The sequence below is a fragment of the Anarrhichthys ocellatus genome, unplaced genomic scaffold, assembly GCF_004355925.1.
Source record: "Anarrhichthys ocellatus isolate YVR2014 unplaced genomic scaffold, GSC_Weel_1.0 scaffold61, whole genome shotgun sequence".
In the NCBI taxonomy this organism is placed as follows: domain Eukaryota; kingdom Metazoa; phylum Chordata; class Actinopteri; order Perciformes; family Anarhichadidae; genus Anarrhichthys; species Anarrhichthys ocellatus.
Genome location: NW_022280091.1, coordinates 1,311,384 through 1,321,863, shown reverse-complemented (window position 1 = coordinate 1,321,863; position 10,480 = coordinate 1,311,384). Strand labels below are relative to the sequence as shown.

General features: G+C 43.1%; 1 protein-coding gene across 23 annotated transcripts in view; it reads left to right on the top strand.

The window, feature by feature from the left end:
• LOC116396895 (receptor-type tyrosine-protein phosphatase delta-like) overlaps positions 1–10,480 on the top strand; it is a 150,323-nt gene that overhangs the window by 47,230 nt on the left and 92,613 nt on the right. The gene's annotated exons all lie outside the window — the stretch shown is intronic.

The following is a 10,480-nucleotide window of genomic DNA, read 5'->3' as shown; positions in this document are numbered from 1 at the left end:
TCTCTCTCTCTCTCTCTCTCTCTCTCTCTCTCTCTCTCTCTCTCTCTGTGTGTGTGTGTGAGGCGATATCGAGTCATAGAGAGCAAGTGTGCGTCTCTTATCGCTTCATTAGCCGGTGGACTTTTGGGTCGTCCGCAGCCTTGTTCCCCACCGTCTCAGATGCCTTAATTACCCTCACGTGAGTCACGTCTGATAATTAGGGCGGTCAAAGGAGGACTCAGCCGCACACACACACACACACACACACACACACACACACACACACTGTTTGTGCTTACACATGTGCCCGCGTACATCCACACACACACATCAGTCATTAGTGGAGAGCTTAACATGCGGTGCAGTGCTAATGGGATTATCATTGCTGAGGGTCCCACTCATCAACCTCTTACTCCGCTCTCTATTCATCTTCGAGCACCATTCTTAAACACTTCGGAGAACCGTTTCGACATGATCTTTTTCTTTTGTTTCCTTCTTTCTTTCCTCACATACTTTCCTTAGGTTTCTCTTTTCTCTTCGATTGCTACGGTGAATCTGCTCTATCAGCACGGCCGCGTCACAAGGACCGCATTGGTAAAACTCAATGCGGCGGCGTGGCGACCTCAGGGACCTCTGTTGCATGTCTCTTTCCTCTCTTTGCCCATCTCTCTGTACTGTCTGCTTTAGAGTAAAGGCACACAAAATGCAGGCTCTGTAATAGTGTTTCCCAACCTTAGCTAGTGACACCCTAACATGAGGGAAGGTTTTCATGTGCCAGATTTTCATTACATATGTCATCCAGTTGGGTTGGCAATCCACAAGTCTTAAAAAAAAGATTAGAGGAAAGTCTGAAAGAATGAACCTATCCTTCCATTTAATTATCTTGTGTTTTACTTGCGGCCCCTTGTAGTGTCCCAAAACCCATGTTGGGAACCCCAGCCCTATGTTAAGAAAAACATATCAAAACTAATTCTGAGAACAACATTCTGTGTTAGTGCAAACATTTTGACAATTAAGACAACATACGTTTAGTTATAATGAGACATGATTACTCATTTGTAATGGCCATTTTAGCTGTTAATTCTAGACATGCCAGGTAGCAATCCTTAAAGGGACAGTTCAGCCCAAAATCAAAAATACATATTTCCCTAGTTTTTCCAAATCTATTTTATATTTGGCGCTTCGAGCACCACAAGCCAAGTCCCATATAGTCCCATTATATTGGGGAGAAGGCAGACAACTCTACGGCCGATGTCTCCAAAACGAGGCAATTCACACCAAATCAAGCAAGATGGATAAATTGCACCACAGATAAGTGGATTTTGGTGTGAACTGGCCCTTTAAGATGCAAAGCACTCTCCATTGTAATGAGGATATGACAAACTTTGATTTGATTTGAACTTTGATTTGCTGTTCTGCGCTTTTGTCCTTTCGTTGCACTAACACGATCGCCTCTCTCCATCTCAACCACTCGGCCCTCCCTCCTGTCACTGCTGCACCCATTTCATCAGCTCGTTTAAACGTAATACTACCCATAACCATTCAATTTCCACTGTGTTTATTCTGTTGACTGAAACGGTAATGGAGATATTGACAGCGGAGTGCAGAGTGATTCTGTCCAGGCCATTGTGTTGAGTGGTTCGATGGAGAGAAGTGGATGACTAGAGGGCTATATGTGGTATTACATATAGTGCAGAAGGCGTGGGAAAGAGAGGCCCTCTGAAAGCCAAAAGCTTAAATACCATGCCTCGCAGACATAAAGAGGAAACTCACACAAACACACGCGCACACACAGATACACACACACACACACACACACACACAAGCTGTGGATTAGGATGGGGATTATGGAAGCATAGCTGTAAAACAGGCAGAGACAGATCAGTGTTATACTTCATAAACACACACACACATGCTGGATGTGTACGGCAAGATGGATTTACTCTGAGGTGGATGCTATGATGACATAGGTTCATGCGTTATGATTTGAGCACCATTCAAGCTTAAATAGGAAGACAACCCAATGGCGCAGCAAATAAGCTTCAGCAATCAATTATTGAACTGGAATGGTGGGAACTGAAAGCTTCCGAGATTCCATTTCTGGATCATAAAGTTTTTTTTATATTTTATGTTCATGAATATAAACTTTCTACTGAATGACCCACAGAGAGAACTGCCATAAGGTGTAAAATTGTGAGCGTGACATATTTTTTTCTTATATCCACAATCTGATCAACCATAACATACAAAAAAGACAACCTTGACAGTTTGTCAAGCAAACAGATCTCAACATCTTCACCTCCGAAACGCAGGTGATGTACATTAATAAAACGCCACCTGCACCGGTTTTAATGAATAGGAAGCCACGTGAGTTTCTGGAGAACTTTACTATCTCCTTCAGTCAAGGACAGAGAGACATCAATAGGAAATATTTGAATTGGAGTGTGCTTCTCCAATTCTGGAACATCTAGAAGTCCAATACAGCCTAATAAGACTCGTTGACGTGCCAGAGCATGGTATCGAACGGTTCATTACGAATACATGTACTAATGTTACACCCTTAGAAAAAAATAATAACCCATAGCTGTGGCGTCATAATGAGGTTATTCTGTAGTAGGACAGCACTGAAGGCTCAGGTATGACCTAAGTACTGCCAAAGTAAAATCATGACCTGATGATGCAACAAAAGGTAAAAAAAACACTTAAGAGTTCACCAAGGTTGTTCGACTTTATCCCGACGGGGGGAAATTAATATGTTTGTCAAATCTCATGGCAATCCATTTAATAGTTTACGAGAGATTTTACTTAAACCCACCTAAATGAAAAGTGACAGGATCAGCGAAGTCAGGAAGATTCATCCTCTGGGGACCATGCTTGTCCGCACACAATTTCATGTCAATCCATCAAATAGTTGTCAACATCTCAATAACAATTTCAGTCTGAATCAGAGTAATGTGCCGATAGACTGACATTGCAGTCCATAAAGCCATGGAGCTAGCATGGCCTAACCAAAGGTCCAAAACATCATCACCAAAATACGGCGGAGGTTACTTTGATAGCCGGGCCCTACAGATCACATCCTAACAGACATATTCAGTTAATGTGCTCTGGATTTTAACAAAAAAATGTGTTATTTTATATGTTTAAAAGCAATTTATCATTCTTGTGTCCCTCTTACTCTGGATAATCCACAGTAACTGTTAACAATTTCAAGAGTCTTTGGTGAGTTTCTTTGGTGGAAAGAAAAGAGGTCTGTGGGTTATCCTCGGCAGGACAGAGTTTCTACAAATATTCATTATTTCCCAAATGTAATTTCCAAATGCTTTGAGCATAAAAAATCTCCTTTGTCTACATTGTTTCACGGTGGCTACACAAAACTCAGAGATGGATAATTCAAAACCAGGATAAATCATCAGGGTGAAGTGACCCTTCTGACACCAAAACTGTGCTATTGCACTTCACAAAAAACTCTTTGAGTGGATGATAAAAGTATGATCAAACCTTGAAATGCCAAGTTAATAAAATGTGTCCATTCAAAGTTTGCAGGGATGTGACTCAGGTGAAGTTTAAACTGTCGTCAAATCAAGCCATTGTTATTTGAAGTCACAAGTTTTAAAAAGCAGCTAGTGACAGAAAAATAGTAAAATATTGGCACTAATGGAAGTTAGATGTAGTGGAGTAAAGGCGCCCTGAGCGGAGAATGAAGTCACACTCCCTCCACGTGTATTGTTATCAGAGCTTCACTGTTCTTTGTTGTGGTAGCCGGCACATACTCAAATGCATGTTAGCGCATGTGAGTCCCTCCCCGAGTTTATAAAGAGGCTAAGAGTGTGACCTCCTCAGGTGACCTGAAAACATATTTAACTTAATGTTTTAGGGTTATGGCTAGACATGATCCTTTACTTTAAGATAGTATAAAAGATCATCTTTAACATTGACCTTGACTCATGACTTCCTTACATTATTGTGACCTTAAAGCAAATGACACACTGGATTCAAATAAGCAAACACGAGTTTTACACAAGATGGATTCTTTCTAGCCATCACCATGTTTAAGGTAGCTGGCGTTAGCAGGATAGCTAGTCAGCTAATATGGATTTAGGTCACTCTGCAGATCTAATAAACAGCTTCTTACCGAGCTGAATACGTTCATTTCACAAAAAGAATTCTACTGTAAAAATCAACATTCCAACCAACAAAATAATAGCCTAGATGTCGGCCTACAACCTGTTGCTTGCTCTCGTGGTTCTGACTGCCGTATAGAACCTTTAAGGCCTGATGATTGTATTGACTGCCATCTTTTCTCCTTCTTCACGACTCACTTTTCAAACTCTGCTCGGCCAAAAACAAATTAAATCTGTAGCATTGACTGAAATATAGTTAAACACCCACCACTAATTGTCATAGGAGCTTTCCGCCATCACCGTGGTCGGATTAGCATACCATAGCTGGAAGACTTTCTAACTAACCGTAACCCATATCGTAAAAAGAGCTGAATGCGGTGAAGCCCATACACGCACACCCACTGTAGGAGAAAATGAGAGGGGACGGGTCACCTTTTTTGTTCATTTGAACAAATTGCCCAGTCGCCAAGAGCGGCATACTGTGTCCTCCCCGCTGACCGAGCGCCTCGATCTGTGGCCCGTCCACTCTTCGGCCCCGCTGCGCCGGGCCACGTCTCGGCCCCCGGACCGTCTGTCGTCAGCGCACAGCCCACTGGAGGTCTGTGGCTCCTCGCGATCCCCATCGTCGCTACATCTGTAAGATACAATCATCAATCTCTTCCACTTCGCTTCATTTTATATTCACTCTGCATTTTTTTGTTGTTGTTGTTTTTTTGCCCGGCCTCCTCAAAAAACTCTCCCCTTTCACCCTCCTCCTCCTCCTCCTCCTCCTCCTCCTCCACATTTCTCCTCTTTTCTTTCAGCATGCTGAAATGTATAACCAGCAATTTGCCAATCTCTCCCACTATGACACACACACACACACACACACACACACACACACACACACACACACACTTGCGTGCGCGGAGGCATCCAGACCGCAAGAGCTGCTGTGGTGTATAATGACAGATAATTGGCTATTGCGGGTTTCGCCCTTCGGCAGCAGGAACCAATCACAGTGACAACCACTTCTCCGTGACCCGCGTGTGTTTGTGTGTGCGCGTGTGCGAGTATCCGAATGTCTGTGACACACCAATTGTGTTTCATCGTGTCGTCTGCCTTTTTCTTTTTTTTTTGCTCCGCGTGTAGGCTATAGAAGTAATTGCCAGTCGAGCGCGCGGAGAATGTAACTGACAGCTCTCTTTGTAGTCTATATCCCTGTCATTGTTGCAATCTATGTAAACATAAATAATAAGCCATTCGACTGCACCGTGTGCATCTGTGCGTGTGTGTGTGTGTGTGTGTGTGTGTGTGTGTGTGTGTATGTGCGTGGGCAAGTAGATTATGAATATCCTCATAATATTATATTATATTTATATATTATATTTTACTGAATCATTATGTGTGTATACTTTTAAACAAAACGCCTCTACACACACTGGCGGATTAAGGCTTGCACACAAGAAGAACCTCAAGTCAAATCTCCTTGTTTTGAGACCACTCAGTGCTTCTGGGTTTTACGTTTCTCAGGATCCACAGCCCTCACACAATGCAGCCTCGCTGTTCTCCACTAATGTGATAGCTGCTTAGCTTGCCATTCGTCACTCCTTTCGACGGAGTCAGCAGCTCTCCCCCGGTTAATGGTCTGCCCGCTCGCCATTTGTGCGGAACCTGTTGACTCCCGGCTGCTCTCATTTAAAAACATTTTTTGTCTTTTCTTTTGGCAAATAATTCCGATGTCTTCTTTCACGCTGGGATGATAGCCACGTCAGCAACAGCCTTTTTTTTTTTAAATAACAGCCATGGAGTTAGAGGATGTCTCCCTCTAACTCTCTTTTCATTCCTTTCCTTTTATCGTTCACTCACTTATCCCGCGCTCCCGTGCTCTGTCTTTCTCTTTCTCCGCCACTTCCTCTTCTCTCGCTGTTTTTTTTCATTCTTTTCTCTCCCTGCCTGTTTGCACCGACTCTCATTTCCGCTCTTTCAATAGTGCTCATCCAACCCCTGTGCGCGCAGACCAAATGAGATCCTGTCTGTCTGTGTGTGTGTGTGTGTGTGTGTGTGTGTCCGTGCTGCATGCACACAGCTGAGACTCTGTAAATATGATCTTGCTGATAAGCGCCACCATATAAAAGGAAACGTGCATGTGTGGAGGAGTTGTGTGCTTCATCATACCAGCCAGCTCAATATTCCCAAATGCAATTTCCTCGATGTGAAAGGAGCAGGCTGGATGTTCATCACTCTATATTCCCTTCTTAGTGTTCCATAAAAGCTTCCTTAGGGCTGCTCGGCTGCTTGTTCTTGTGTTTTTCTTTCCTCCTGGTACTCCCTCATTTACACCCTTTTCTGACTTGCACACACACACACACACACACACACACACACACTCCTCCCGCTCTGTGTGTATGCAACACAGCAGATCTGTCTCCAGTGAATGATTAAAGTGCATATCGCAGCATGAGTATTTCTTTGTAATGCTGCTTAACATTTGAGCCTACATCAGCCCGGCTGAACTCATCCGTATTGTGTTTGTGAAAAGCAATTCGAGCAATTTTTTTTTACAGTTATATGTAGATAAAAACACATTTTCCTAAAGAGCTCCAGAATGACTTTTATTTTGTACCCCGGCTAAACCAGAAGAGGATAGAAATCTGAAGGAAGGTGATGGTCGTAATGGTCCAGGTGCAACAGGAGAAGGTGCCCTCTCTCAACAGCTGCCTAAGCCACACTGATCATTTGCAGCCCGCAAACAAATGACTGGAGAACCGGCAAAAGCCAAGTCGGTGCCTAAAGGGAAGGAAAGGGATAATGATGTGGTGAGCGCGCGTGTGTGTGTGTGTGTGTGTGTGTGTGTGTGTGTGCAGCCAAAGCACTGTTTTCCATATCCACTAAGAGAAAAGGGGTGTGTGTGTGTGTCTATCATAAAGCCATCAATCTTCGAGGCCGGAGGTACAGGTAGTGTATGTGTGAGGGGTGGGGTCAAGCGTCAGTGGGAGAGGATGCTTAATCATGAAGCATCAATGATTAAGGTGTGTGGGTGTGTGTGTGTGTGTGTGTGTGTGTGTGTGTGTGTGTGTGTGTGCATGTCTGCGCAGGAGGCACTGTGGCTCTCCATGATGCTGAGATTAGAGGCAATTATTAAAATGTCATGGCTTTAATGGGCCGCCGCTCTACTAACCCTCTCATAAGTCACAAGCTGAACTTTCAAGGTGATGAAACAAGGAGCCGTTTGTCAGATTGTTGCCCACCACTTGTTAACCCTGTTTGCCTATCGCACTAGGATTTTAATACTCCATATATAGAGAGAGACTCATGTAAGGGTGTAGCTGAAGATTGTTTTCATTATGAGTTAGTCTGCTGTTTAAGCGACAAATTGTTTGGTCTATAAAAATGTTTTGCATTTTTTTCTTCTTAAAGAACAGCCTAAATGATTCACCATTTTTTTTTAAATTGTTGCCGATCAATTTCCTCTTCAGCGTCTAATCGCATCTATACGTTGATACATCTTGTAGGCTGGGCTAGAAAGAAGAAACTTCCATAAAGGATCCTGGATAGTCCTACTCCTCTGAGAGAACGTTTGAAGGTTCAACCTCTAGTACGTTGCGTAAACCACCGTTGCGTGACGCACAGTGTTTTGTTGCAGTGAATTATTTTGTGTAAACCCAACAGTCTCTGACGCACGTCCTTTATGAATACGCTTGCCTCATGTTCCGTTTTAGTTTGCTCTTGTTATTCGAGTCATTGAGTGCAATGCTGTTCTTTTTTAGTGAAGAGGGTTTTTTTTATTTGTGGTTATTCGTATGTCAAAACAACAATAAAAAAAACATTTTAAATGTTGAACAGAAAAAAGAGGCGCATTGAGTCATTTATCTTAATAGGAAGCAAAAAATAGAAAGTGGTTATGAAAATGATTCTGCACTTTTTGAGCATGCTACTCAAGTCAAGTATTACCTTAAAATAAAAGACTTGGACACTTTAAATGAGATTTGGTACATTGAAGAAGCTCTCTTTTCATGACCGGATAAACATTTACCAGTGTACTGTAATTACACGTGAATAAAGTATTTTCTTATAGATATATTTGACTTGTCAAACACAGTTATGAATACTATAGGTCCTGGGCTTTTATTGTGAAAGGTTAGAATGGAAGGAGGGGGATCTGGCCCTCGCTGCCTTGTCAAGGTTGAAAAGCGCTATACAATTTGCCATCCAGGTTCGGAATTCGGAACCTACACATTGACATCATGGACGTATAAAGAGAAGTTGATACAGCATTGGAGGCTGCGCCCTGTTTGTTTCTATGAAAGTTGCTCAGTGGTGCGTGAAGCAGAAACCGTTTGACTGCCGAGCTATTCAAGTTTTTATACTGAGAAGTTGATTTATCTCAAAAGAAAGAAAAAAATTAGCCGCTAACTTACAGACGTCTCTTTCCCAATGTAAGTCTACGGGGGAAAAGTTTTTTTTTGGGCCCAAAGGCATCATGTGACGAACCAGGAAATTGTAATTCCACCTTTTGGCCACTATACAAATTTGGCACAACGCGATTGGTTGACACCTTTATTCACGATCTGAAAGCTCAGACCTTGTACTTTTTTCAGCATTCCCTGTGTTAAGTACTCATGACAAAAAAAAACAAAGTTCTAAAAAATGTATTGACGATCAAACGAATCGCACAAAGAAACGCCCCCCCCCCCAGTGTGTAAAGAAGAGAAATCAACGATGGCTGCTGTTCATTTACAGTACTGTAGGCGTTTCCAGTTTCAGTGCTCCAGCATTGAGCGAGCTGAACTCACTGTCATGAGCTACTGGCACACCTGAATGGAATGGAGCCATCATTACTGTAATTGGAGGAACTTGTGGGTTTTTTCCTGTTATGATCAGTTGAGAAATATCTGCTGTAGAAGAGGTCCCCTGTCATTTTGACAGTGGTCGGTCCAAGTCTTACAGTAAATGCAATTTATCCAGTGTGTCCCATCGGCCCAATGTTCCTACAAAGTTTTTATCTGTTTCGGCACAAGCCCTTATTGTACCATAACTACGAAAATGTCCAACTATCCCTCTAGTGCCGTCATCAGGACAAAGTCAAGATCACAGGTCACCCAGCCGATAATCATTTTCAACCATTACAATGAGAAAACTGCTCCCTGCATTGTATGTCTGAGGGAGCATCTTTGAGATCCTCTCATTGCGGCAACTGAGGCAAGATTTTCTAAACTCCAAAATCACACAGTTATGGCGAGATGACGTCAACCTACCGTTTTTGCAGTTTAAAGTGAAATGAATTCCAGTTTCCATCATCCTCCAGGCTGAGAAACAAAGACATGCTGAACATGTTTCATATTTCTCATCAGTCCCACTTTGGAGCATTCAAAGCCCACATATTGCTGGCGGTCTGATATGTGAGCAGGACGTTTTCTATGAAATGCATGTACAAACTTCCCAATGCTACACCTTGGCGTATTTTATTAAGCCTATAAACTATATCTTATAAGGAAGTGGAGCCAGTTTGTTCAGGCTCAGAGCACACGGTGTGTAAAGCTTGGTTTGTGTGAGGAGAGGCAGAGTTCATGCATGACTTAAAACAACAACAACATGGAAAACTGATCAATGAGTAGGTTGACACAACGCAGCCTGCAGGGGTGTGTGTGTGTGTGTGTGTGTGTGGACGGCCGGCCCGTGTTTTCACATACAGGGAGCATCCATGCATATGCACACTCTGAATATTGAACCCATATATCCATACATGTTTGTCAGTGGATAACTTGAATATTTAATCGAGAGCTGCAAGTGCAGAATGCGTGTCGACAGCGAGAGAGTGTGGCCACGTGTGTGTGTGTGTGCAGGGCGATACTGTGTCATGGGGCCCATCAAATACAGCCCCCTGATTCTATTTTAGCCAGTGAAGTTAACTCGATAAGCAAATCCCTTATCTCTTACGTGCTGACTCATTATCTTTTTGGTATCTGTGTGTGTGTGTGTGTGTGTGTCGCTGTGAGCGCGTACACAACTCCTATGTGTGTGTGTACGTGTGGGCACGCACATCTGTGTCCGGTGTGTGTGTGTGTGTGTGTGTGTGTGTGTGAGTGCTTGCAACTGTGTCCTGAGGTTGTGTTTTTTTCTTGGACCCACTGAGCTGAGGAGTTTCTCATTTACATTGCGCTGATGGGAAATCTGCTGCACCACTTCATTGTGTTCGGTGTTCTGGGTCAGCACACCCAGATAAGTCTGTGAGTGTGTGTGTGTGTGTGTGTGTGTGTGGTGCAAGACTGAAAATTGGTGTTAAAGCTCTTGCTCTCCCCCCTTTCTCCCTCTTTTGCTGACTTCTTGTCTTCTTTGTCAGCACGCAGATGGTCCTCACACTCTTCAAAGTTCATCAGATCTGCAGCAGCTTGATG